This window comes from Xenopus laevis, chromosome 3S (genome assembly GCF_017654675.1).
Source record: "Xenopus laevis strain J_2021 chromosome 3S, Xenopus_laevis_v10.1, whole genome shotgun sequence".
NCBI classification, from domain to species: Eukaryota; Metazoa; Chordata; class Amphibia; order Anura; family Pipidae; genus Xenopus; species Xenopus laevis.
Window position 1 is genome coordinate 58220640 of NC_054376.1, and position 27829 is coordinate 58248468.

Genomic DNA, 27829 nt, shown 5'->3' on the forward strand with positions numbered 1-27829 from the left:
TTTTCTATTTGTATTTTGTCAAATGCCACTTTGAAGTTAAGTAGCTGTCTGAAGCACTAACTCAAAATCACACCTCCCCGTCGGGGAATTGAACCCCGGTCTCCCGCGTGACAGGCGGGGATACTCACCACTATACTAACGAGGACTGGCTCTGGTGCGGGACCTCGGTTGATCTCACACTGGTAATGTACTCCTGCTGTGCGCTAATTTAACACACCTTTGTATTTTTTTGATGATTTTGTCAAATGCCACTTTGAAGACAAGTAACTGTCTGGAGTACTTACATATAGAAAAAAGGCACACTTCCCAGTCGGGGAACGGAACCCTGATGAACCATTGAACAATATTTTTCTTTTAGCGTACTGGTTCTTCCTTACATCCCTAAGCGGGGCAACTGTTTTGATTTCTCCTGCTAGTAGCTGCCTTAAGGTGTTGATTTTAATAGACATGTGCTGGTTGAATCTTTGAATTACTAGTCAATCGACCCTTGCCTGTTTGAGCACTCTTCTGGATCCTGACTCGGTACCATGTTACTGATTGGTTTTGACTCCGGCCTGTTTATCCTGGCTACGCTCCTGGCTCCTGATTCTGTTCTGCACTGTTTGACTGGTACTGATCCGGCCTGGTAATCCTGGCTGCGCCCCTGGTTCCTGAATTTGTACTGCACTGACCAGTAATGTCCCTGCCTGTTCCACATCTGCGCTGTCTGTTCCCCGCCCATCCTGTAAACATTGCGGTTCCCTTGGCTTCCCAGAACTTCCCCCTTGGTCCTCTCACTTTAAGACCTGGCGGCATCTGCGCAGCAGAGGGCTCCTCCCGAAGCGAAAGGCGGTTGTGAGTGGCAGAAGGGAAGCGTGAGCCAGGGCCTTGTGGTTTTACATCTCGCTTTTGGGATACCGTACGTGACAGCCATATAAGTGCCAGTTCCTAGTTCAGGTCTTATGCAAGTGCTTAAAGTGGTAATCTTGAAGTTTAGTTCTGAAGAAACCAAGGGGGAATTCTCTCTGGATGAATGCAGGAATGGCATTCCAAATGTAAGGCAAAGCAGCAAGACAGAAGGGTTTAAGGTCAGAAAGAGCAGTAGTAGCGGCGTGGTGCAAAGGAGTGGTAGCTCTGAGACGAGTGGAGGATTTGTCCAGGAACATATGGAGAGACAAGAGACGAGGTGTAGAGGAATGAAGAGGTTTCATTGTTGTGTAGAAGATTGCACTTTAAATTTTAAAAAGTGGCCCGTACGGGGATCGAACCCGCGACCTTGGCGTTATTAGCACCACGCTCTAACCAACTGAGCTAACCGGCCAAGTGGCACTGGCGGTTGGATTTTGCTTAGGTGATTTAAGGTTGCCTTGCTTATACTAGAGAAGATATGCTAGGAGTTTGCATCTCCTTTCATAAACGGTGATGTTTCTGAAGTCCCAGCACAAGAGGGGTCGCGGGCCGCCAGTTGGACAGCCCGATATGGGGTGAAGGGGACTACAAAATAAGCAAGTTATTATGGGGAAATGTATAGAGGAATCATATTTAAAGAGTATCATGTCATTGATTTGAAAAACATGAACATAAATTGTGTTTATGTTAGGTTTTTATAACTTCATAAGTCAAACAGTGGCTCTCCAAAATCATACTATCAATGGTCAAGCTGTTAACTTCAGTTTGGCTAGCTTCTGGAAATATAGTTGATCTTGCCTGAGATTTTCCCTCTGTGGGCAGATCCAACACTTTTCCTGATATAGTTTGAGTAGAGTGGGAAATCAGATTTTCCTTGGGCAGAAAGGCAGAATCTTCATGACTAAAGTGTGGTCAAACTTTATCTTTTGAATTATACACAGGAGTCGAAGCATTAATATACGCTATAAGCTGAAAGACCACACTATCAACTTCACTTCCAAGAAAGTTTCTTTGCGATGCTTAATGTTCAACTTGGCCATTGGGCCCATCGGGCATCTCGGTCAGGCAGGTTTCGATTTTCCAGACGGATCGAGGACTGCATCGGCTAGTTGTTCTCACTCCAACGGCTTATATTCTGGCTGTTTTATCACCGTTGGGCCCTAAGCCTGATGTTGCCCACCTACGGTGGACATATATGGGGAAAGATCCGCACGTTTGGTGACCTCGCCAAACAACTCGGAACTTATTGTGTACTGCCAACTGAAGGCGCTACGCAGCAAGTGTTTTGTGCGATCTAATGGTTACATGTGATCTATCTGTTTAGCAGGCATTAGAAACCAAAAGGAATTTAGTGCACATGCTGGGTGAAAGGAGGGAGTAAGTGGAAATAACTGACTACTTTGTGTTTTATTGAGGGTTACCTATCTGACGGAGGTAATCTACTTTATTAACTCAGCTGGTAGATAATGAGAATTCCACTTACCTTATTGTCGTCAATTCCACGTTGTATTATAATGTATTATTTGACTTGTACTAAGGATAATCTGGAAGTTTAACACACACACACACGCACATGTTTTGTTTGTTTTTTTGTTCTCAAATGCTACTTTGAAGTTAAGTAACTGTCTGAAGTACTTTTTTGTTAAAAGCACACCTCCCCGTCGGGGAATTGAACCCCGGTCTCCCGCGTGACAGGCGGGGATACTCACCACTATACTAACGAGGACTGGTTGAGGGGGCAATTGTCGGATTATGTTACACCTGCAGTGTAGTCCTGCTGTGCACTCCTTTAGCAAACACATCTATATTTTTTATCATTTTGTCGAATGCCGCTTTGAAGACAAGTAATTGTCAGGAGTACTTACATATGAAAGCACATCCAGCAAATTCCAGCTTTGCTGCAGTCACCTGGAGGAGTTGCACCTGACACACCTGTGGCTGATGCATTAAAATGAGTGCAGTTGTGTTTGCACTTTGGTGTGAATTGGATTGCGCTGGTAATTGTTTAAGTCCGGTTGATGCCATACTGCCCCTGGGCTGTCTTTCGGGTCTGTTGTTTATGAGCTATGTGTCAATCAGGCAGGTTTAAAAGTTTCATCTGCTGATGTATCATGTTGACATGGTACCTTGGTCGATAAAGACAGCTTCTCTTGACTTCATGCTATTGTCATCGTGGTTTCCAGATCCGCGGACTTATACTGGTACTGAAACAGTGGTGGAACTACAGAGAAGGCTGTGGCTGTGAGGGGGAGCGGTTCTGCTTTATCTGCAGGGGGCCCATGGGGGACTTATCCGGACTGAAGGAGCCAAATGGCAGTTATGCCACTGTACTAAAAAGTTCTGTACATTTTGTTGGTTGGTCTATGGCCATTATTTCATTTTAACCAGATCTCAACAAAGGTCACCATTTAAACATTTGTCTTCCTTCCCCTTTAAAACGATAGCTCATATAGGCAATATTGGGAATGATAACAAAGACGGTTCCCGCTCGAGCTCCTTCAGCCTATGCGCGCCTTTATTTTATAATGAGTCCTTTTTCTATGTAATCGCTACCCCAATAATTATGTTAACAGGATGGCTATACCCCTAATTACTGATACTGACTCGTGGGCTTAGCGTTTTTGTTCCCGTACTCTTTGTCAGTAATAACCATGTTTATACAACTGCAATGCTTGTGTGTGTCTGAATAACACTGATTACTCGCTATGATTGATAGCTATACTTGTATCTCAGTACGGCAGCTAGCTGTGAGTACTTTGATTATCGGTATTTATTTGATAATCTGCTAGTTTAACACACACATGCACATGTTTTCTATTTGTATTTTGTCAAATGCCACTTTGAAGTTAAGTAGCTGTCTGAAGCACTAACTCAAAATCACACCTCCCCGTCGGGGAATTGAACCCCGGTCTCCCGCGTGACAGGCGGGGATACTCACCACTATACTAACGAGGACTGGCTCTGGTGCGGGACCTCGGTTGATCTCACACTGGTAATGTACTCCTGCTGTGCGCTAATTTAACACACCTTTGTATTTTTTTGATGATTTTGTCAAATGCCACTTTGAAGACAAGTAACTGTCTGGAGTACTTACATATAGAAAAAAAGGCACACTTCCCAGTCGGGGAACGGAACCCTGATGAACCATTGAACAATATTTTTCTTTTAGCGTACTGGTTCTTCCTTACATCCCTAAGCGGGGCAACTGTTTTGATTTCTCCTGCTAGTAGCTGCCTTAAGGTGTTGATTTTAATAGACATGTGCTGGTTGAATCTTTGAATTACTAGTCAATCGACCCTTGCCTGTTTGAGCACTCTTCTGGATCCTGACTCGGTACCATGTTACTGATTGGTTTTGACTCCGGCCTGTTTATCCTGGCTACGCTCCTGGCTCCTGATTCTGTTCTGCACTGTTTGACTGGTACTGATCCGGCCTGGTAATCCTGGCTGCGCCCCTGGTTCCTGAATTTGTACTGCACTGACCAGTAATGTCCCTGCCTGTTCCACATCTGCGCTGTCTGTTCCCCGCCCATCCTGTAAACATTGCGGTTCCCTTGGCTTCCCAGAACTTCCCCCTTGGTCCTCTCACTTTAAGACCTGGCGGCATCTGCGCAGCAGAGGGCTCCTCCCGAAGCGAAAGGCGGTTGTGAGTGGCAGAAGGGAAGCGTGAGCCAGGGCCTTGTGGTTTTACATCTCGCTTTTGGGATACCGTACGTGACAGCCATATAAGTGCCAGTTCCTAGTTCAGGTCTTATGCAAGTGCTTAAAGTGGTAATCTTGAAGTTTAGTTCTGAAGAAACCAAGGGGGAATTCTCTCTGGATGAATGCAGGAATGGCATTCCAAATGTAAGGCAAAGCAGCAAGACAGAAGGGTTTAAGGTCAGAAAGAGCAGTAGTAGCGGCGTGGTGCAAAGGAGTGGTAGCTCTGAGACGAGTGGAGGATTTGGCCAGGAACATATGGAGAGACAAGAGACGAGGTGTAGAGGAATGAAGAGGTTTCATTGTTGTGTAGAAGATTGCACTTTAAATTTTAAAAAGTGGCCCGTACGGGGATCGAACCCGCGACCTTGGCGTTATTAGCACCACGCTCTAACCAACTGAGCTAACCGGCCAAGTGGCACTGGCGGTTGGATTTTGCTTAGGTGATTTAAGGTTGCCTTGCTTATACTAGAGAAGATATGCTAGGAGTTTGCATCTCCTTTCATAAACGGTGATGTTTCTGAAGTCCCAGCACAAGAGGGGTCGCGGGCCGCCAGTTGGACAGCCCGATATGGGGTGAAGGGGACTACAAAATAAGCAAGTTATTATGGGGAAATGTATAGAGGAATCATATTTAAAGAGTATCATGTCATTGATTTGAAAAACATGAACATAAATTGTGTTTATGTTAGGTTTTTATAACTTCATAAGTCAAACAGTGGCTCTCCAAAATCATACTATCAATGGTCAAGCTGTTAACTTCAGTTTGGCTAGCTTCTGGAAATATAGTTGATCTTGCCTGAGATTTTCCCTCTGTGGGCAGATCCAACACTTTTCCTGATATAGTTTGAGTAGAGTGGGAAATCAGATTTTCCTTGGGCAGAAAGGCAGAATCTTCATGACTAAAGTGTGGTCAAACTTTATCTTTTGAATTATACACAGGAGTCGAAGCATTAATATACGCTATAAGCTGAAAGACCACACTATCAACTTCACTTCCAAGAAAGTTTCTTTGCGATGCTTAATGTTCAACTTGGCCATTGGGCCCATCGGGCATCTCGGTCAGGCAGGTTTCGATTTTCCAGACGGATCGAGGACTGCATCGGCTAGTTGTTCTCACTCCAACGGCTTATATTCTGGCTGTTTTATCACCGTTTGGCCCTAAGCCTGATGTTGCCCACCTACGGTGGACATATATGGGGAAAGATCCGCACGTTTGGTGACCTCGCCAAACAACTCGGAACTTATTGTGTACTGCCAACTGAAGGCGCTACGCAGCAAGTGTTTTGTGCGATCTAATGGTTACATGTGATCTATCTGTTTAGCAGGCATTAGAAACCAAAAGGAATTTAGTGCACATGCTGGGTGAAAGGAGGGAGTAAGTGGAAATAACTGACTACTTTGTGTTTTATTGAGGGTTACCTATCTGACGGAGGTAATCTACTTTATTAACTCAGCTGGTAGATAATGAGAATTCCACTTACCTTATTGTCGTCAATTCCACGTTGTATTATAATGTATTATTTGACTTGTACTAAGGATAATCTGGAAGTTTAACACACACACACACGCACATGTTTTGTTTGTTTTTTTGTTCTCAAATGCTACTTTGAAGTTAAGTAACTGTCTGAAGTACTTTTTTGTTAAAAGCACACCTCCCCGTCGGGGAATTGAACCCCGGTCTCCCGCGTGACAGGCGGGGATACTCACCACTATACTAACGAGGACTGGTTGAGGGGGCAGTTGTCGGATTATGTTACACCTGCAGTGTAGTCCTGCTGTGCACTCCTTTAGCAAACACATCTATATTTTTTATCATTTTGTCGAATGCCGCTTTGAAGACAAGTAATTGTCAGGAGTACTTACATATGAAAGCACATCCAGCAAATTCCAGCTTTGCTGCAGTCACCTGGAGGAGTTGCACCTGACACACCTGTGGCTGATGCATTAAAATGAGTGCAGTTGTGTTTGCACTTTGGTGTGAATTGGATTGCGCTGGTAATTGTTTAAGTCCGGTTGATGCCATACTGCCCCTGGGCTGTCTTTCGGGTCTGTTGTTTATGAGCTATGTGTCAATCAGGCAGGTTTAAAAGTTTCATCTGCTGATGTATCATGTTGACATGGTACCTTGGTCGATAAAGACAGCTTCTCTTGACTTCATGCTATTGTCATCGTGGTTTCCAGATCCGCGGACTTATACTGGTACTGAAACAGTGGTGGAACTACAGAGAAGGCTGTGGCTGTGAGGGGGAGCGGTTCTGCTTTATCTGCAGGGGGCCCATGGGGGACTTATCCGGACTGAAGGAGCCAAATGGCAGTTATGCCACTGTACTAAAAAGTTCTGTACATTTTGTTGGTTGGTCTATGGCCATTATTTCATTTTAACCAGATCTCAACAAAGGTCACCATTTAAACATTTGTCTTCCTTCCCCTTTAAAACGATAGCTCATATAGGCAATATTGGGAATGATAACAAAGACGGTTCCCGCTCGAGCTCCTTCAGCCTATGCGCGCCTTTATTTTATAATGAGTCCTTTTTCTATGTAATCGCTACCCCAATAATTATGTTAACAGGATGGCTATACCCCTAATTACTGATACTGACTCGTGGGCTTAGCGTTTTTGTTCCCGTACTCTTTGTCAGTAATAACCATGTTTATACAACTGCAATGCTTGTGTGTGTCTGAATAACACTGATTACTCGCTATGATTGATAGCTATACTTGTATCTCAGTACGGCAGCTAGCTGTGAGTACTTTGATTATCGGTATTTATTTGATAATCTGCTAGTTTAACACACACATGCACATGTTTTCTATTTGTATTTTGTCAAATGCCACTTTGAAGTTAAGTAGCTGTCTGAAGCACTAACTCAAAATCACACCTCCCCGTCGGGGAATTGAACCCCGGTCTCCCGCGTGACAGGCGGGGATACTCACCACTATACTAACGAGGACTGGCTCTGGTGCGGGACCTCGGTTGATCTCACACTGGTAATGTACTCCTGCTGTGCGCTAATTTAACACACCTTTGTATTTTTTTGATGATTTTGTCAAATGCCACTTTGAAGACAAGTAACTGTCTGGAGTACTTACATATAGAAAAAAAGGCACACTTCCCAGTCGGGGAACGGAACCCTGATGAACCATTGAACAATATTTTTCTTTTAGCGTACTGGTTCTTCCTTACATCCCTAAGCGGGGCAACTGTTTTGATTTCTCCTGCTAGTAGCTGCCTTAAGGTGTTGATTTTAATAGACATGTGCTGGTTGAATCTTTGAATTACTAGTCAATCGACCCTTGCCTGTTTGAGCACTCTTCTGGATCCTGACTCGGTACCATGTTACTGATTGGTTTTGACTCCGGCCTGTTTATCCTGGCTACGCTCCTGGCTCCTGATTCTGTTCTGCACTGTTTGACTGGTACTGATCCGGCCTGGTAATCCTGGCTGCGCCCCTGGTTCCTGAATTTGTACTGCACTGACCAGTAATGTCCCTGCCTGTTCCACATCTGCGCTGTCTGTTCCCCGCCCATCCTGTAAACATTGCGGTTCCCTTGGCTTCCCAGAACTTCCCCCTTGGTCCTCTCACTTTAAGACCTGGCGGCATCTGCGCAGCAGAGGGCTCCTCCCGAAGCGAAAGGCGGTTGTGAGTGGCAGAAGGGAAGCGTGAGCCAGGGCCTTGTGGTTTTACATCTCGCTTTTGGGATACCGTACGTGACAGCCATATAAGTGCCAGTTCCTAGTTCAGGTCTTATGCAAGTGCTTAAAGTGGTAATCTTGAAGTTTAGTTCTGAAGAAACCAAGGGGGAATTCTCTCTGGATGAATGCAGGAATGGCATTCCAAATGTAAGGCAAAGCAGCAAGACAGAAGGGTTTAAGGTCAGAAAGAGCAGTAGTAGCGGCGTGGTGCAAAGGAGTGGTAGCTCTGAGACGAGTGGAGGATTTGTCCAGGAACATATGGAGAGACAAGAGACGAGGTGTAGAGGAATGAAGAGGTTTCATTGTTGTGTAGAAGATTGCACTTTAAATTTTAAAAAGTGGCCCGTACGGGGATCGAACCCGCGACCTTGGCGTTATTAGCACCACGCTCTAACCAACTGAGCTAACCGGCCAAGTGGCACTGGCGGTTGGATTTTGCTTAGGTGATTTAAGGTTGCCTTGCTTATACTAGAGAAGATATGCTAGGAGTTTGCATCTCCTTTCATAAACGGTGATGTTTCTGAAGTCCCAGCACAAGAGGGGTCGCGGGCCGCCAGTTGGACAGCCCGATATGGGGTGAAGGGGACTACAAAATAAGCAAGTTATTATGGGGAAATGTATAGAGGAATCATATTTAAAGAGTATCATGTCATTGATTTGAAAAACATGAACATAAATTGTGTTTATGTTAGGTTTTTATAACTTCATAAGTCAAACAGTGGCTCTCCAAAATCATACTATCAATGGTCAAGCTGTTAACTTCAGTTTGGCTAGCTTCTGGAAATATAGTTGATCTTGCCTGAGATTTTCCCTCTGTGGGCAGATCCAACACTTTTCCTGATATAGTTTGAGTAGAGTGGGAAATCAGATTTTCCTTGGGCAGAAAGGCAGAATCTTCATGACTAAAGTGTGGTCAAACTTTATCTTTTGAATTATACACAGGAGTCGAAGCATTAATATACGCTATAAGCTGAAAGACCACACTATCAACTTCACTTCCAAGAAAGTTTCTTTGCGATGCTTAATGTTCAACTTGGCCATTGGGCCCATCGGGCATCTCGGTCAGGCAGGTTTCGATTTTCCAGACGGATCGAGGACTGCATCGGCTAGTTGTTCTCACTCCAACGGCTTATATTCTGGCTGTTTTATCACCGTTTGGCCCTAAGCCTGATGTTGCCCACCTACGGTGGACATATATGGGGAAAGATCCGCACGTTTGGTGACCTCGCCAAACAACTCGGAACTTATTGTGTACTGCCAACTGAAGGCGCTACGCAGCAAGTGTTTTGTGCGATCTAATGGTTACATGTGATCTATCTGTTTAGCAGGCATTAGAAACCAAAAGGAATTTAGTGCACATGCTGGGTGAAAGGAGGGAGTAAGTGGAAATAACTGACTACTTTGTGTTTTATTGAGGGTTACCTATCTGACGGAGGTAATCTACTTTATTAACTCAGCTGGTAGATAATGAGAATTCCACTTACCTTATTGTCGTCAATTCCACGTTGTATTATAATGTATTATTTGACTTGTACTAAGGATAATCTGGAAGTTTAACACACACACACACGCACATGTTTTGTTTGTTTTTTTGTTCTCAAATGCTACTTTGAAGTTAAGTAACTGTCTGAAGTACTTTTTTGTTAAAAGCACACCTCCCCGTCGGGGAATTGAACCCCGGTCTCCCGCGTGACAGGCGGGGATACTCACCACTATACTAACGAGGACTGGTTGAGGGGGCAGTTGTCGGATTATGTTACACCTGCAGTGTAGTCCTGCTGTGCACTCCTTTAGCAAACACATCTATATTTTTTATCATTTTGTCGAATGCCGCTTTGAAGACAAGTAATTGTCAGGAGTACTTACATATGAAAGCACATCCAGCAAATTCCAGCTTTGCTGCAGTCACCTGGAGGAGTTGCACCTGACACACCTGTGGCTGATGCATTAAAATGAGTGCAGTTGTGTTTGCACTTTGGTGTGAATTGGATTGCGCTGGTAATTGTTTAAGTCCGGTTGATGCCATACTGCCCCTGGGCTGTCTTTCGGGTCTGTTGTTTATGAGCTATGTGTCAATCAGGCAGGTTTAAAAGTTTCATCTGCTGATGTATCATGTTGACATGGTACCTTGGTCGATAAAGACAGCTTCTCTTGACTTCATGCTATTGTCATCGTGGTTTCCAGATCCGCGGACTTATACTGGTACTGAAACAGTGGTGGAACTACAGAGAAGGCTGTGGCTGTGAGGGGGAGCGGTTCTGCTTTATCTGCAGGGGGCCCATGGGGGACTTATCCGGACTGAAGGAGCCAAATGGCAGTTATGCCACTGTACTAAAAAGTTCTGTACATTTTGTTGGTTGGTCTATGGCCATTATTTCATTTTAACCAGATCTCAACAAAGGTCACCATTTAAACATTTGTCTTCCTTCCCCTTTAAAACGATAGCTCATATAGGCAATATTGGGAATGATAACAAAGACGGTTCCCGCTCGAGCTCCTTCAGCCTATGCGCGCCTTTATTTTATAATGAGTCCTTTTTCTATGTAATCGCTACCCCAATAATTATGTTAACAGGATGGCTATACCCCTAATTACTGATACTGACTCGTGGGCTTAGCGTTTTTGTTCCCGTACTCTTTGTCAGTAATAACCATGTTTATACAACTGCAATGCTTGTGTGTGTCTGAATAACACTGATTACTCGCTATGATTGATAGCTATACTTGTATCTCAGTACGGCAGCTAGCTGTGAGTACTTTGATTATCGGTATTTATTTGATAATCTGCTAGTTTAACACACACATGCACATGTTTTCTATTTGTATTTTGTCAAATGCCACTTTGAAGTTAAGTAGCTGTCTGAAGCACTAACTCAAAATCACACCTCCCCGTCGGGGAATTGAACCCCGGTCTCCCGCGTGACAGGCGGGGATACTCACCACTATACTAACGAGGACTGGCTCTGGTGCGGGACCTCGGTTGATCTCACACTGGTAATGTACTCCTGCTGTGCGCTAATTTAACACACCTTTGTATTTTTTTGATGATTTTGTCAAATGCCACTTTGAAGACAAGTAACTGTCTGGAGTACTTACATATAGAAAAAAAGGCACACTTCCCAGTCGGGGAACGGAACCCTGATGAACCATTGAACAATATTTTTCTTTTAGCGTACTGGTTCTTCCTTACATCCCTAAGCGGGGCAACTGTTTTGATTTCTCCTGCTAGTAGCTGCCTTAAGGTGTTGATTTTAATAGACATGTGCTGGTTGAATCTTTGAATTACTAGTCAATCGACCCTTGCCTGTTTGAGCACTCTTCTGGATCCTGACTCGGTACCACGTTACTGATTGGTTTTGACTCCGGCCTGTTTATCCTGGCTACGCTCCTGGCTCCTGATTCTGTTCTGCACTGTTTGACTGGTACTGATCCGGCCTGGTAATCCTGGCTGCGCCCCTGGTTCCTGAATTTGTACTGCACTGACCAGTAATGTCCCTGCCTGTTCCACATCTGCGCTGTCTGTTCCCCGCCCATCCTGTAAACATTGCGGTTCCCTTGGCTTCCCAGAACTTCCCCCTTGGTCCTCTCACTTTAAGACCTGGCGGCATCTGCGCAGCAGAGGGCTCCTCCCGAAGCGAAAGGCGGTTGTGAGTGGCAGAAGGGAAGCGTGAGCCAGGGCCTTGTGGTTTTACATCTCGCTTTTGGGATACCGTACGTGACAGCCATATAAGTGCCAGTTCCTAGTTCAGGTCTTATGCAAGTGCTTAAAGTGGTAATCTTGAAGTTTAGTTCTGAAGAAACCAAGGGGGAATTCTCTCTGGATGAATGCAGGAATGGCATTCCAAATGTAAGGCAAAGCAGCAAGACAGAAGGGTTTAAGGTCAGAAAGAGCAGTAGTAGCGGCGTGGTGCAAAGGAGTGGTAGCTCTGAGACGAGTGGAGGATTTGGCCAGGAACATATGGAGAGACAAGAGACGAGGTGTAGAGGAATGAAGAGGTTTCATTGTTGTGTAGAAGATTGCACTTTAAATTTTAAAAAGTGGCCCGTACGGGGATCGAACCCGCGACCTTGGCGTTATTAGCACCACGCTCTAACCAACTGAGCTAACCGGCCAAGTGGCACTGGCGGTTGGATTTTGCTTAGGTGATTTAAGGTTGCCTTGCTTATACTAGAGAAGATATGCTAGGAGTTTGCATCTCCTTTCATAAACGGTGATGTTTCTGAAGTCCCAGCACAAGAGGGGTCGCGGGCCGCCAGTTGGACAGCCCGATATGGGGTGAAGGGGACTACAAAATAAGCAAGTTATTATGGGGAAATGTATAGAGGAATCATATTTAAAGAGTATCATGTCATTGATTTGAAAAACATGAACATAAATTGTGTTTATGTTAGGTTTTTATAACTTCATAAGTCAAACAGTGGCTCTCCAAAATCATACTATCAATGGTCAAGCTGTTAACTTCAGTTTGGCTAGCTTCTGGAAATATAGTTGATCTTGCCTGAGATTTTCCCTCTGTGGGCAGATCCAACACTTTTCCTGATATAGTTTGAGTAGAGTGGGAAATCAGATTTTCCTTGGGCAGAAAGGCAGAATCTTCATGACTAAAGTGTGGTCAAACTTTATCTTTTGAATTATACACAGGAGTCGAAGCATTAATATACGCTATAAGCTGAAAGACCACACTATCAACTTCACTTCCAAGAAAGTTTCTTTGCGATGCTTAATGTTCAACTTGGCCATTGGGCCCATCGGGCATCTCGGTCAGGCAGGTTTCGATTTTCCAGACGGATCGAGGACTGCATCGGCTAGTTGTTCTCACTCCAACGGCTTATATTCTGGCTGTTTTATCACCGTTTGGCCCTAAGCCTGATGTTGCCCACCTACGGTGGACATATATGGGGAAAGATCCGCACGTTTGGTGACCTCGCCAAACAACTCGGAACTTATTGTGTACTGCCAACTGAAGGCGCTACGCAGCAAGTGTTTTGTGCGATCTAATGGTTACATGTGATCTATCTGTTTAGCAGGCATTAGAAACCAAAAGGAATTTAGTGCACATGCTGGGTGAAAGGAGGGAGTAAGTGGAAATAACTGACTACTTTGTGTTTTATTGAGGGTTACCTATCTGACGGAGGTAATCTACTTTATTAACTCAGCTGGTAGATAATGAGAATTCCACTTACCTTATTGTCGTCAATTCCACGTTGTATTATAATGTATTATTTGACTTGTACTAAGGATAATCTGGAAGTTTAACACACACACACACGCACATGTTTTGTTTGTTTTTTTGTTCTCAAATGCTACTTTGAAGTTAAGTAACTGTCTGAAGTACTTTTTTGTTAAAAGCACACCTCCCCGTCGGGGAATTGAACCCCGGTCTCCCGCGTGACAGGCGGGGATACTCACCACTATACTAACGAGGACTGGTTGAGGGGGCAGTTGTCGGATTATGTTACACCTGCAGTGTAGTCCTGCTGTGCACTCCTTTAGCAAACACATCTATATTTTTTATCATTTTGTCGAATGCCGCTTTGAAGACAAGTAATTGTCAGGAGTACTTACATATGAAAGCACATCCAGCAAATTCCAGCTTTGCTGCAGTCACCTGGAGGAGTTGCACCTGACACACCTGTGGCTGATGCATTAAAATGAGTGCAGTTGTGTTTGCACTTTGGTGTGAATTGGATTGCGCTGGTAATTGTTTAAGTCCGGTTGATGCCATACTGCCCCTGGGCTGTCTTTCGGGTCTGTTGTTTATGAGCTATGTGTCAATCAGGCAGGTTTAAAAGTTTCATCTGCTGATGTATCATGTTGACATGGTACCTTGGTCGATAAAGACAGCTTCTCTTGACTTCATGCTATTGTCATCGTGGTTTCCAGATCCGCGGACTTATACTGGTACTGAAACAGTGGTGGAACTACAGAGAAGGCTGTGGCTGTGAGGGGGAGCGGTTCTGCTTTATCTGCAGGGGGCCCATGGGGGACTTATCCGGACTGAAGGAGCCAAATGGCAGTTATGCCACTGTACTAAAAAGTTCTGTACATTTTGTTGGTTGGTCTATGGCCATTATTTCATTTTAACCAGATCTCAACAAAGGTCACCATTTAAACATTTGTCTTCCTTCCCCTTTAAAACGATAGCTCATATAGGCAATATTGGGAATGATAACAAAGACGGTTCCCGCTCGAGCTCCTTCAGCCTATGCGCGCCTTTATTTTATAATGAGTCCTTTTTCTATGTAATCGCTACCCCAATAATTATGTTAACAGGATGGCTATACCCCTAATTACTGATACTGACTCGTGGGCTTAGCGTTTTTGTTCCCGTACTCTTTGTCAGTAATAACCATGTTTATACAACTGCAATGCTTGTGTGTGTCTGAATAACACTGATTACTCGCTATGATTGATAGCTATACTTGTATCTCAGTACGGCAGCTAGCTGTGAGTACTTTGATTATCGGTATTTATTTGATAATCTGCTAGTTTAACACACACATGCACATGTTTTCTATTTGTATTTTGTCAAATGCCACTTTGAAGTTAAGTAGCTGTCTGAAGCACTAACTCAAAATCACACCTCCCCGTCGGGGAATTGAACCCCGGTCTCCCGCGTGACAGGCGGGGATACTCACCACTATACTAACGAGGACTGGCTCTGGTGCGGGACCTCGGTTGATCTCACACTGGTAATGTACTCCTGCTGTGCGCTAATTTAACACACCTTTGTATTTTTTTGATGATTTTGTCAAATGCCACTTTGAAGACAAGTAACTGTCTGGAGTACTTACATATAGAAAAAAAGGCACACTTCCCAGTCGGGGAACGGAACCCTGATGAACCATTGAACAATATTTTTCTTTTAGCGTACTGGTTCTTCCTTACATCCCTAAGCGGGGCAACTGTTTTGATTTCTCCTGCTAGTAGCTGCCTTAAGGTGTTGATTTTAATAGACATGTGCTGGTTGAATCTTTGAATTACTAGTCAATCGACCCTTGCCTGTTTGAGCACTCTTCTGGATCCTGACTCGGTACCATGTTACTGATTGGTTTTGACTCCGGCCTGTTTATCCTGGCTACGCTCCTGGCTCCTGATTCTGTTCTGCACTGTTTGACTGGTACTGATCCGGCCTGGTAATCCTGGCTGCGCCCCTGGTTCCTGAATTTGTACTGCACTGACCAGTAATGTCCCTGCCTGTTCCACATCTGCGCTGTCTGTTCCCCGCCCATCCTGTAAACATTGCGGTTCCCTTGGCTTCCCAGAACTTCCCCCTTGGTCCTCTCACTTTAAGACCTGGCGGCATCTGCGCAGCAGAGGGCTCCTCCCGAAGCGAAAGGCGGTTGTGAGTGGCAGAAGGGAAGCGTGAGCCAGGGCCTTGTGGTTTTACATCTCGCTTTTGGGATACCGTACGTGACAGCCATATAAGTGCCAGTTCCTAGTTCAGGTCTTATGCAAGTGCTTAAAGTGGTAATCTTGAAGTTTAGTTCTGAAGAAACCAAGGGGGAATTCTCTCTGGATGAATGCAGGAATGGCATTCCAAATGTAAGGCAAAGCAGCAAGACAGAAGGGTTTAAGGTCAGAAAGAGCAGTAGTAGCGGCGTGGTGCAAAGGAGTGGTAGCTCTGAGACGAGTGGAGGATTTGTCCAGGAACATATGGAGAGACAAGAGACGAGGTGTAGAGGAATGAAGAGGTTTCATTGTTGTGTAGAAGATTGCACTTTAAATTTTAAAAAGTGGCCCGTACGGGGATCGAACCCGCGACCTTGGCGTTATTAGCACCACGCTCTAACCAACTGAGCTAACCGGCCAAGTGGCACTGGCGGTTGGATTTTGCTTAGGTGATTTAAGGTTGCCTTGCTTATACTAGAGAAGATATGCTAGGAGTTTGCATCTCCTTTCATAAACGGTGATGTTTCTGAAGTCCCAGCACAAGAGGGGTCGCGGGCCGCCAGTTGGACAGCCCGATATGGGGTGAAGGGGACTACAAAATAAGCAAGTTATTATGGGGAAATGTATAGAGGAATCATATTTAAAGAGTATCATGTCATTGATTTGAAAAACATGAACATAAATTGTGTTTATGTTAGGTTTTTATAACTTCATAAGTCAAACAGTGGCTCTCCAAAATCATACTATCAATGGTCAAGCTGTTAACTTCAGTTTGGCTAGCTTCTGGAAATATAGTTGATCTTGCCTGAGATTTTCCCTCTGTGGGCAGATCCAACACTTTTCCTGATATAGTTTGAGTAGAGTGGGAAATCAGATTTTCCTTGGGCAGAAAGGCAGAATCTTCATGACTAAAGTGTGGTCAAACTTTATCTTTTGAATTATACACAGGAGTCGAAGCATTAATATACGCTATAAGCTGAAAGACCACACTATCAACTTCACTTCCAAGAAAGTTTCTTTGCGATGCTTAATGTTCAACTTGGCCATTGGGCCCATCGGGCATCTCGGTCAGGCAGGTTTCGATTTTCCAGACGGATCGAGGACTGCATCGGCTAGTTGTTCTCACTCCAACGGCTTATATTCTGGCTGTTTTATCACCGTTTGGCCCTAAGCCTGATGTTGCCCACCTACGGTGGACATATATGGGGAAAGATCCGCACGTTTGGTGACCTCGCCAAACAACTCGGAACTTATTGTGTACTGCCAACTGAAGGCGCTACGCAGCAAGTGTTTTGTGCGATCTAATGGTTACATGTGATCTATCTGTTTAGCAGGCATTAGAAACCAAAAGGAATTTAGTGCACATGCTGGGTGAAAGGAGGGAGTAAGTGGAAATAACTGACTACTTTGTGTTTTATTGAGGGTTACCTATCTGACGGAGGTAATCTACTTTATTAACTCAGCTGGTAGATAATGAGAATTCCACTTACCTTATTGTCGTCAATTCCACGTTGTATTATAATGTATTATTTGACTTGTACTAAGGATAATCTGGAAGTTTAACACACACACACACGCACATGTTTTGTTTGTTTTTTTGTTCTCAAATGCTACTTTGAAGTTAAGTAACTGTCTGAAGTACTTTTTTGTTAAAAGCACACCTCCCCGTCGGGGAATTGAACCCCGGTCTCCCGCGTGACAGGCGGGGATACTCACCACTATACTAACGAGGACTGGTTGAGGGGGCAGTTGTCGGATTATGTTACACCTGCAGTGTAGTCCTGCTGTGCACTCCTTTAGCAAACACATCTATATTTTTTATCATTTTGTCGAATGCCGCTTTGAAGACAAGTAATTGTCAGGAGTACTTACATATGAAAGCACATCCAGCAAATTCCAGCTTTGCTGCAGTCACCTGGAGGAGTTGCACCTGACACACCTGTGGCTGATGCATTAAAATGAGTGCAGTTGTGTTTGCACTTTGGTGTGAATTGGATTGCGCTGGTAATTGTTTAAGTCCGGTTGATGCCATACTGCCCCTGGGCTGTCTTTCGGGTCTGTTGTTTATGAGCTATGTGTCAATCAGGCAGGTTTAAAAGTTTCATCTGCTGATGTATCATGTTGACATGGTACCTTGGTCGATAAAGACAGCTTCTCTTGACTTCATGCTATTGTCATCGTGGTTTCCAGATCCGCGGACTTATACTGGTACTGAAACAGTGGTGGAACTACAGAGAAGGCTGTGGCTGTGAGGGGGAGCGGTTCTGCTTTATCTGCAGGGGGCCCATGGGGGACTTATCCGGACTGAAGGAGCCAAATGGCAGTTATGCCACTGTACTAAAAAGTTCTGTACATTTTGTTGGTTGGTCTATGGCCATTATTTCATTTTAACCAGATCTCAACAAAGGTCACCATTTAAACATTTGTCTTCCTTCCCCTTTAAAACGATAGCTCATATAGGCAATATTGGGAATGATAACAAAGACGGTTCCCGCTCGAGCTCCTTCAGCCTATGCGCGCCTTTATTTTATAATGAGTCCTTTTTCTATGTAATCGCTACCCCAATAATTATGTTAACAGGATGGCTATACCCCTAATTACTGATACTGACTCGTGGGCTTAGCGTTTTTGTTCCCGTACTCTTTGTCAGTAATAACCATGTTTATACAACTGCAATGCTTGTGTGTGTCTGAATAACACTGATTACTCGCTATGATTGATAGCTATACTTGTATCTCAGTACGGCAGCTAGCTGTGAGTACTTTGATTATCGGTATTTATTTGATAATCTGCTAGTTTAACACACACATGCACATGTTTTCTATTTGTATTTTGTCAAATGCCACTTTGAAGTTAAGTAGCTGTCTGAAGCACTAACTCAAAATCACACCTCCCCGTCGGGGAATTGAACCCCGGTCTCCCGCGTGACAGGCGGGGATACTCACCACTATACTAACGAGGACTGGCTCTGGTGCGGGACCTCGGTTGATCTCACACTGGTAATGTACTCCTGCTGTGCGCTAATTTAACACACCTTTGTATTTTTTTGATGATTTTGTCAAATGCCACTTTGAAGACAAGTAACTGTCTGGAGTACTTACATATAGAAAAAAAGGCACACTTCCCAGTCGGGGAACGGAACCCTGATGAACCATTGAACAATATTTTTCTTTTAGCGTACTGGTTCTTCCTTACATCCCTAAGCGGGGCAACTGTTTTGATTTCTCCTGCTAGTAGCTGCCTTAAGGTGTTGATTTTAATAGACATGTGCTGGTTGAATCTTTGAATTACTAGTCAATCGACCCTTGCCTGTTTGAGCACTCTTCTGGATCCTGACTCGGTACCACGTTACTGATTGGTTTTGACTCCGGCCTGTTTATCCTGGCTACGCTCCTGGCTCCTGATTCTGTTCTGCACTGTTTGACTGGTACTGATCCGGCCTGGTAATCCTGGCTGCGCCCCTGGTTCCTGAATTTGTACTGCACTGACCAGTAATGTCCCTGCCTGTTCCACATCTGCGCTGTCTGTTCCCCGCCCATCCTGTAAACATTGCGGTTCCCTTGGCTTCCCAGAACTTCCCCCTTGGTCCTCTCACTTTAAGACCTGGCGGCATCTGCGCAGCAGAGGGCTCCTCCCGAAGCGAAAGGCGGTTGTGAGTGGCAGAAGGGAAGCGTGAGCCAGGGCCTTGTGGTTTTACATCTCGCTTTTGGGATACCGTACGTGACAGCCATATAAGTGCCAGTTCCTAGTTCAGGTCTTATGCAAGTGCTTAAAGTGGTAATCTTGAAGTTTAGTTCTGAAGAAACCAAGGGGGAATTCTCTCTGGATGAATGCAGGAATGGCATTCCAAATGTAAGGCAAAGCAGCAAGACAGAAGGGTTTAAGGTCAGAAAGAGCAGTAGTAGCGGCGTGGTGCAAAGGAGTGGTAGCTCTGAGACGAGTGGAGGATTTGTCCAGGAACATATGGAGAGACAAGAGACGAGGTGTAGAGGAATGAAGAGGTTTCATTGTTGTGTAGAAGATTGCACTTTAAATTTTAAAAAGTGGCCCGTACGGGGATCGAACCCGCGACCTTGGCGTTATTAGCACCACGCTCTAACCAACTGAGCTAACCGGCCAAGTGGCACTGGCGGTTGGATTTTGCTTAGGTGATTTAAGGTTGCCTTGCTTATACTAGAGAAGATATGCTAGGAGTTTGCATCTCCTTTCATAAACGGTGATGTTTCTGAAGTCCCAGCACAAGAGGGGTCGCGGGCCGCCAGTTGGACAGCCCGATATGGGGTGAAGGGGACTACAAAATAAGCAAGTTATTATGGGGAAATGTATAGAGGAATCATATTTAAAGAGTATCATGTCATTGATTTGAAAAACATGAACATAAATTGTGTTTATGTTAGGTTTTTATAACTTCATAAGTCAAACAGTGGCTCTCCAAAATCATACTATCAATGGTCAAGCTGTTAACTTCAGTTTGGCTAGCTTCTGGAAATATAGTTGATCTTGCCTGAGATTTTCCCTCTGTGGGCAGATCCAACACTTTTCCTGATATAGTTTGAGTAGAGTGGGAAATCAGATTTTCCTTGGGCAGAAAGGCAGAATCTTCATGACTAAAGTGTGGTCAAACTTTATCTTTTGAATTATACACAGGAGTCGAAGCATTAATATACGCTATAAGCTGAAAGACCACACTATCAACTTCACTTCCAAGAAAGTTTCTTTGCGATGCTTAATGTTCAACTTGGCCATTGGGCCCATCGGGCATCTCGGTCAGGCAGGTTTCGATTTTCCAGACGGATCGAGGACTGCATCGGCTAGTTGTTCTCACTCCAACGGCTTATATTCTGGCTGTTTTATCACCGTTTGGCCCTAAGCCTGATGTTGCCCACCTACGGTGGACATATATGGGGAAAGATCCGCACGTTTGGTGACCTCGCCAAACAACTCGGAACTTATTGTGTACTGCCAACTGAAGGCGCTACGCAGCAAGTGTTTTGTGCGATCTAATGGTTACATGTGATCTATCTGTTTAGCAGGCATTAGAAACCAAAAGGAATTTAGTGCACATGCTGGGTGAAAGGAGGGAGTAAGTGGAAATAACTGACTACTTTGTGTTTTATTGAGGGTTACCTATCTGACGGAGGTAATCTACTTTATTAACTCAGCTGGTAGATAATGAGAATTCCACTTACCTTATTGTCGTCAATTCCACGTTGTATTATAATGTATTATTTGACTTGTACTAAGGATAATCTGGAAGTTTAACACACACACACACACGCACATGTTTTGTTTGTTTTTTTGTTCTCAAATGCTACTTTGAAGTTAAGTAACTGTCTGAAGTACTTTTTTGTTAAAAGCACACCTCCCCGTCGGGGAATTGAACCCCGGTCTCCCGCGTGACAGGCGGGGATACTCACCACTATACTAACGAGGACTGGTTGAGGGGGCAGTTGTCGGATTATGTTACACCTGCAGTGTAGTCCTGCTGTGCACTCCTTTAGCAAACACATCTATATTTTTTATCATTTTGTCGAATGCCGCTTTGAAGACAAGTAATTGTCAGGAGTACTTACATATGAAAGCACATCCAGCAAATTCCAGCTTTGCTGCAGTCACCTGGAGGAGTTGCACCTGACACACCTGTGGCTGATGCATTAAAATGAGTGCAGTTGTGTTTGCACTTTGGTGTGAATTGGATTGCGCTGGTAATTGTTTAAGTCCGGTTGATGCCATACTGCCCCTGGGCTGTCTTTCGGGTCTGTTGTTTATGAGCTATGTGTCAATCAGGCAGGTTTAAAAGTTTCATCTGCTGATGTATCATGTTGACATGGTACCTTGGTCGATAAAGACAGCTTCTCTTGACTTCATGCTATTGTCATCGTGGTTTCCAGATCCGCGGACTTATACTGGTACTGAAACAGTGGTGGAACTACAGAGAAGGCTGTGGCTGTGAGGGGGAGCGGTTCTGCTTTATCTGCAGGGGGCCCATGGGGGACTTATCCGGACTGAAGGAGCCAAATGGCAGTTATGCCACTGTACTAAAAAGTTCTGTACATTTTGTTGGTTGGTCTATGGCCATTATTTCATTTTAACCAGATCTCAACAAAGGTCACCATTTAAACATTTGTCTTCCTTCCCCTTTAAAACGATAGCTCATATAGGCAATATTGGGAATGATAACAAAGACGGTTCCCGCTCGAGCTCCTTCAGCCTATGCGCGCCTTTATTTTATAATGAGTCCTTTTTCTATGTAATCGCTACCCCAATAATTATGTTAACAGGATGGCTATACCCCTAATTACTGATACTGACTCGTGGGCTTAGCGTTTTTGTTCCCGTACTCTTTGTCAGTAATAACCATGTTTATACAACTGCAATGCTTGTGTGTGTCTGAATAACACTGATTACTCGCTATGATTGATAGCTATACTTGTATCTCAGTACGGCAGCTAGCTGTGAGTACTTTGATTATCGGTATTTATTTGATAATCTGCTAGTTTAACACACACATGCACATGTTTTCTATTTGTATTTTGTCAAATGCCACTTTGAAGTTAAGTAGCTGTCTGAAGCACTAACTCAAAATCACACCTCCCCGTCGGGGAATTGAACCCCGGTCTCCCGCGTGACAGGCGGGGATACTCACCACTATACTAACGAGGACTGGCTCTGGTGCGGGACCTCGGTTGATCTCACACTGGTAATGTACTCCTGCTGTGCGCTAATTTAACACACCTTTGTATTTTTTTGATGATTTTGTCAAATGCCACTTTGAAGACAAGTAACTGTCTGGAGTACTTACATATAGAAAAAAAGGCACACTTCCCAGTCGGGGAACGGAACCCTGATGAACCATTGAACAATATTTTTCTTTTAGCGTACTGGTTCTTCCTTACATCCCTAAGCGGGGCAACTGTTTTGATTTCTCCTGCTAGTAGCTGCCTTAAGGTGTTGATTTTAATAGACATGTGCTGGTTGAATCTTTGAATTACTAGTCAATCGACCCTTGCCTGTTTGAGCACTCTTCTGGATCCTGACTCGGTACCATGTTACTGATTGGTTTTGACTCCGGCCTGTTTATCCTGGCTACGCTCCTGGCTCCTGATTCTGTTCTGCACTGTTTGACTGGTACTGATCCGGCCTGGTAATCCTGGCTGCGCCCCTGGTTCCTGAATTTGTACTGCACTGACCAGTAATGTCCCTGCCTGTTCCACATCTGCGCTGTCTGTTCCCCGCCCATCCTGTAAACATTGCGGTTCCCTTGGCTTCCCAGAACTTCCCCCTTGGTCCTCTCACTTTAAGACCTGGCGGCATCTGCGCAGCAGAGGGCTCCTCCCGAAGCGAAAGGCGGTTGTGAGTGGCAGAAGGGAAGCGTGAGCCAGGGCCTTGTGGTTTTACATCTCGCTTTTGGGATACCGTACGTGACAGCCATATAAGTGCCAGTTCCTAGTTCAGGTCTTATGCAAGTGCTTAAAGTGGTAATCTTGAAGTTTAGTTCTGAAGAAACCAAGGGGGAATTCTCTCTGGATGAATGCAGGAATGGCATTCCAAATGTAAGGCAAAGCAGCAAGACAGAAGGGTTTAAGGTCAGAAAGAGCAGTAGTAGCGGCGTGGTGCAAAGGAGTGGTAGCTCTGAGACGAGTGGAGGATTTGGCCAGGAACATATGGAGAGACAAGAGACGAGGTGTAGAGGAATGAAGAGGTTTCATTGTTGTGTAGAAGATTGCACTTTAAATTTTAAAAAGTGGCCCGTACGGGGATCGAACCCGCGACCTTGGCGTTATTAGCACCACGCTCTAACCAACTGAGCTAACCGGCCAAGTGGCACTGGCGGTTGGATTTTGCTTAGGTGATTTAAGGTTGCCTTGCTTATACTAGAGAAGATATGCTAGGAGTTTGCATCTCCTTTCATAAACGGTGATGTTTCTGAAGTCCCAGCACAAGAGGGGTCGCGGGCCGCCAGTTGGACAGCCCGATATGGGGTGAAGGGGACTACAAAATAAGCAAGTTATTATGGGGAAATGTATAGAGGAATCATATTTAAAGAGTATCATGTCATTGATTTGAAAAACATGAACATAAATTGTGTTTATGTTAGGTTTTTATAACTTCATAAGTCAAACAGTGGCTCTCCAAAATCATACTATCAATGGTCAAGCTGTTAACTTCAGATTGGCTAGCTTCTGGAAATATAGTTGATCTTGCCTGAGATTTTCCCTCTGTGGGCAGATCCAACACTTTTCCTGATATAGTTTGAGTAGAGTGGGAAATCAGATTTTCCTTGGGCAGAAAGGCAGAATCTTCATGACTAAAGTGTGGTCAAACTTTATCTTTTGAATTATACACAGGAGTCGAAGCATTAATATACGCTATAAGCTGAAAGACCACACTATCAACTTCACTTCCAAGAAAGTTTCTTTGCGATGCTTAATGTTCAACTTGGCCATTGGGCCCATCGGGCATCTCGGTCAGGCAGGTTTCGATTTTCCAGACGGATCGAGGACTGCATCGGCTAGTTGTTCTCACTCCAACGGCTTATATTCTGGCTGTTTTATCACCGTTTGGCCCTAAGCCTGATGTTGCCCACCTACGGTGGACATATATGGGGAAAGATCCGCACGTTTGGTGACCTCGCCAAACAACTCGGAACTTATTGTGTACTGCCAACTGAAGGCGCTACGCAGCAAGTGTTTTGTGCGATCTAATGGTTACATGTGCTCTATCTGTTTAGCAGGCATTAGAAACCAAAAGGAATTTAGTGCACATGCTGGGTGAAAGGAGGGAGTAAGTGGAAATAACTGACTACTTTGTGTTTTATTGAGGGTTACCTATCTGACGGAGGTAATCTACTTTATTAACTCAGCTGGTAGATAATGAGAATTCCACTTACCTTATTGTCGTCAATTCCACGTTGTATTATAATGTATTATTTGACTTGTACTAAGGATAATCTGGAAGTTTAACACACACACACACGCACATGTTTTGTTTGTTTTTTTGTTCTCAAATGCTACTTTGAAGTTAAGTAACTGTCTGAAGTACTTTTTTGTTAAAAGCACACCTCCCCGTCGGGGAATTGAACCCCGGTCTCCCGCGTGACAGGCGGGGATACTCACCACTATACTAACGAGGACTGGTTGAGGGGGCAATTGTCGGATTATGTTACACCTGCAGTGTAGTCCTGCTGTGCACTCCTTTAGCAAACACATCTATATTTTTTATCATTTTGTCGAATGCCGCTTTGAAGACAAGTAATTGTCAGGAGTACTTACATATGAAAGCACATCCAGCAAATTCCAGCTTTGCTGCAGTCACCTGGAGGAGTTGCACCTGACACACCTGTGGCTGATGCATTAAAATGAGTGCAGTTGTGTTTGCACTTTGGTGTGAATTGGATTGCGCTGGTAATTGTTTAAGTCCGGTTGATGCCATACTGCCCCTGGGCTGTCTTTCGGGTCTGTTGTTTATGAGCTATGTGTCAATCAGGCAGGTTTAAAAGTTTCATCTGCTGATGTATCATGTTGACATGGTACCTTGGTCGATAAAGACAGCTTCTCTTGACTTCATGCTATTGTCATCGTGGTTTCCAGATCCGCGGACTTATACTGGTACTGAAACAGTGGTGGAACTACAGAGAAGGCTGTGGCTGTGAGGGGGAGCGGTTCTGCTTTATCTGCAGGGGGCCCATGGGGGACTTATCCGGACTGAAGGAGCCAAATGGCAGTTATGCCACTGTACTAAAAAGTTCTGTACATTTTGTTGGTTGGTCTATGGCCATTATTTCATTTTAACCAGATCTCAACAAAGGTCACCATTTAAACATTTGTCTTCCTTCCCCTTTAAAACGATAGCTCATATAGGCAATATTGGGAATGATAACAAAGACGGTTCCCGCTCGAGCTCCTTCAGCCTATGCGCGCCTTTATTTTATAATGAGTCCTTTTTCTATGTAATCGCTACCCCAATAATTATGTTAACAGGATGGCTATACCCCTAATTACTGATACTGACTCGTGGGCTTAGCGTTTTTGTTCCCGTACTCTTTGTCAGTAATAACCATGTTTATACAACTGCAATGCTTGTGTGTGTCTGAATAACACTGATTACTCGCTCACTTACTTGTATCTCAGTACGGCAGCTAGCTGTGAGTACTTTGATTATCGGTATTTATTTGATAATCTGCTAGTTTAACACACACATGCACATGTTTTCTATTTGTATTTTGTCAAATGCCACTTTGAAGTTAAGTAGCTGTCTGAAGCACTAACTCAAAATCACACCTCCCCGTCGGGGAATTGAACCCCGGTCTCCCGCGTGACAGGCGGGGATACTCACCACTATACTAACGAGGACTGGCTCTGGTGCGGGACCTCGGTTGATCTCACACTGGTAATGTACTCCTGCTGTGCGCTAATTTAACACACCTTTGTATTTTTTTGATGATTTTGTCAAATGCCACTTTGAAGACAAGTAACTGTCTGGAGTACTTACATATAGAAAAAAAGGCACACTTCCCAGTCGGGGAACGGAACCCTGATGAACCATTGAACAATATTTTTCTTTTAGCGTACTGGTTCTTCCTTACATCCCTAAGCGGGGCAACTGTTTTGATTTCTCCTGCTAGTAGCTGCCTTAAGGTGTTGATTTTAATAGACATGTGCTGGTTGAATCTTTGAATTACTAGTCAATCGACCCTTGCCTGTTTGAGCACTCTTCTGGATCCTGACTCGGTACCATGTTACTGATTGGTTTTGACTCCGGCCTGTTTATCCTGGCTACGCTCCTGGCTCCTGATTCTGTTCTGCACTGTTTGACTGGTACTGATCCGGCCTGGTAATCCTGGCTGCGCCCCTGGTTCCTGAATTTGTACTGCACTGACCAGTAATGTCCCTGCCTGTTCCACATCTGCGCTGTCTGTTCCCCGCCCATCCTGTAAACATTGCGGTTCCCTTGGCTTCCCAGAACTTCCCCCTTGGTCCTCTCACTTTAAGACCTGGCGGCATCTGCGCAGCAGAGGGCTCCTCCCGAAGCGAAAGGCGGTTGTGAGTGGCAGAAGGGAAGCGTGAGCCAGGGCCTTGTGGTTTTACATCTCGCTTTTGGGATACCGTACGTGACAGCCATATAAGTGCCAGTTCCTAGTTCAGGTCTTATGCAAGTGCTTAAAGTGGTAATCTTGAAGTTTAGTTCTGAAGAAACCAAGGGGGAATTCTCTCTGGATGAATGCAGGAATGGCATTCCAAATGTAAGGCAAAGCAGCAAGACAGAAGGGTTTAAGGTCAGAAAGAGCAGTAGTAGCGGCGTGGTGCAAAGGAGTGGTAGCTCTGAGACGAGTGGAGGATTTGGCCAGGAACATATGGAGAGACAAGAGACGAGGTGTAGAGGAATGAAGAGGTTTCATTGTTGTGTAGAAGATTGCACTTTAAATTTTAAAAAGTGGCCCGTACGGGGATCGAACCCGCGACCTTGGCGTTATTAGCACCACGCTCTAACCAACTGAGCTAACCGGCCAAGTGGCACTGGCGGTTGGATTTTGCTTAGGTGATTTAAGGTTGCCTTGCTTATACTAGAGAAGATATGCTAGGAGTTTGCATCTCCTTTCATAAACGGTGATGTTTCTGAAGTCCCAGCACAAGAGGGGTCGCGGGCCGCCAGTTGGACAGCCCGATATGGGGTGAAGGGGACTACAAAATAAGCAAGTTATTATGGGGAAATGTATAGAGGAATCATATTTAAAGAGTATCATGTCATTGATTTGAAAAACATGAACATAAATTGTGTTTATGTTAGGTTTTTATAACTTCATAAGTCAAACAGTGGCTCTCCAAAATCATACTATCAATGGTCAAGCTGTTAACTTCAGATTGGCTAGCTTCTGGAAATATAGTTGATCTTGCCTGAGATTTTCCCTCTGTGGGCAGATCCAACACTTTTCCTGATATAGTTTGAGTAGAGTGGGAAATCAGATTTTCCTTGGGCAGAAAGGCAGAATCTTCATGACTAAAGTGTGGTCAAACTTTATCTTTTGAATTATACACAGGAGTCGAAGCATTAATATACGCTATAAGCTGAAAAGACCACACTATCAACTTCACTTCCAAGAAAGTTTCTTTGCGATGCTTAATGTTCAACTTGGCCATTGGGCCCATCGGGCA

General features: G+C 44.4%; 1 long non-coding RNA gene and 23 other non-coding genes across 24 annotated transcripts; all 24 read right to left on the reverse strand.

The window, feature by feature from the left end:
• Positions 1–27732, reverse strand: LOC121402165. Its single transcript, XR_005966640.1, has 2 exons — positions 13640–27732; positions 1–11169 (listed from the first exon to the last, which is right to left on the reverse strand). It is a non-coding gene; the product is annotated as an uncharacterized LOC121402165 (long non-coding RNA).
• Positions 74–145, reverse strand: trnad-guc. The gene has a single exon. It is a non-coding gene; the product is annotated as a tRNA-Asp (tRNA).
• Positions 1227–1300, reverse strand: trnai-aau. The gene has a single exon. It is a non-coding gene; the product is annotated as a tRNA-Ile (tRNA).
• On the reverse strand, positions 2543–2614 carry trnad-guc. Its single transcript has one exon. It is a non-coding gene; the product is annotated as a tRNA-Asp (tRNA).
• trnad-guc lies at positions 3772–3843 on the reverse strand. Its single transcript has one exon. It is a non-coding gene; the product is annotated as a tRNA-Asp (tRNA).
• Positions 4926–4999, reverse strand: trnai-aau. Its single transcript has one exon. It is a non-coding gene; the product is annotated as a tRNA-Ile (tRNA).
• Positions 6242–6313, reverse strand: trnad-guc. The gene has a single exon. It is a non-coding gene; the product is annotated as a tRNA-Asp (tRNA).
• trnad-guc lies at positions 7471–7542 on the reverse strand. The gene has a single exon. It is a non-coding gene; the product is annotated as a tRNA-Asp (tRNA).
• Positions 8625–8698, reverse strand: trnai-aau. The gene has a single exon. It is a non-coding gene; the product is annotated as a tRNA-Ile (tRNA).
• On the reverse strand, positions 9941–10012 carry trnad-guc. The gene has a single exon. It is a non-coding gene; the product is annotated as a tRNA-Asp (tRNA).
• trnad-guc lies at positions 11170–11241 on the reverse strand. Its single transcript has one exon. It is a non-coding gene; the product is annotated as a tRNA-Asp (tRNA).
• On the reverse strand, positions 12324–12397 carry trnai-aau. The gene has a single exon. It is a non-coding gene; the product is annotated as a tRNA-Ile (tRNA).
• Positions 13640–13711, reverse strand: trnad-guc. The gene has a single exon. It is a non-coding gene; the product is annotated as a tRNA-Asp (tRNA).
• Positions 14869–14940, reverse strand: trnad-guc. Its single transcript has one exon. It is a non-coding gene; the product is annotated as a tRNA-Asp (tRNA).
• trnai-aau lies at positions 16023–16096 on the reverse strand. Its single transcript has one exon. It is a non-coding gene; the product is annotated as a tRNA-Ile (tRNA).
• On the reverse strand, positions 17339–17410 carry trnad-guc. Its single transcript has one exon. It is a non-coding gene; the product is annotated as a tRNA-Asp (tRNA).
• trnad-guc lies at positions 18568–18639 on the reverse strand. Its single transcript has one exon. It is a non-coding gene; the product is annotated as a tRNA-Asp (tRNA).
• On the reverse strand, positions 19722–19795 carry trnai-aau. The gene has a single exon. It is a non-coding gene; the product is annotated as a tRNA-Ile (tRNA).
• trnad-guc lies at positions 21040–21111 on the reverse strand. Its single transcript has one exon. It is a non-coding gene; the product is annotated as a tRNA-Asp (tRNA).
• On the reverse strand, positions 22269–22340 carry trnad-guc. Its single transcript has one exon. It is a non-coding gene; the product is annotated as a tRNA-Asp (tRNA).
• trnai-aau lies at positions 23423–23496 on the reverse strand. The gene has a single exon. It is a non-coding gene; the product is annotated as a tRNA-Ile (tRNA).
• On the reverse strand, positions 24739–24810 carry trnad-guc. The gene has a single exon. It is a non-coding gene; the product is annotated as a tRNA-Asp (tRNA).
• trnad-guc lies at positions 25958–26029 on the reverse strand. Its single transcript has one exon. It is a non-coding gene; the product is annotated as a tRNA-Asp (tRNA).
• On the reverse strand, positions 27112–27185 carry trnai-aau. Its single transcript has one exon. It is a non-coding gene; the product is annotated as a tRNA-Ile (tRNA).
• Positions 27733–27829: the final 97 nt, after the last annotated feature.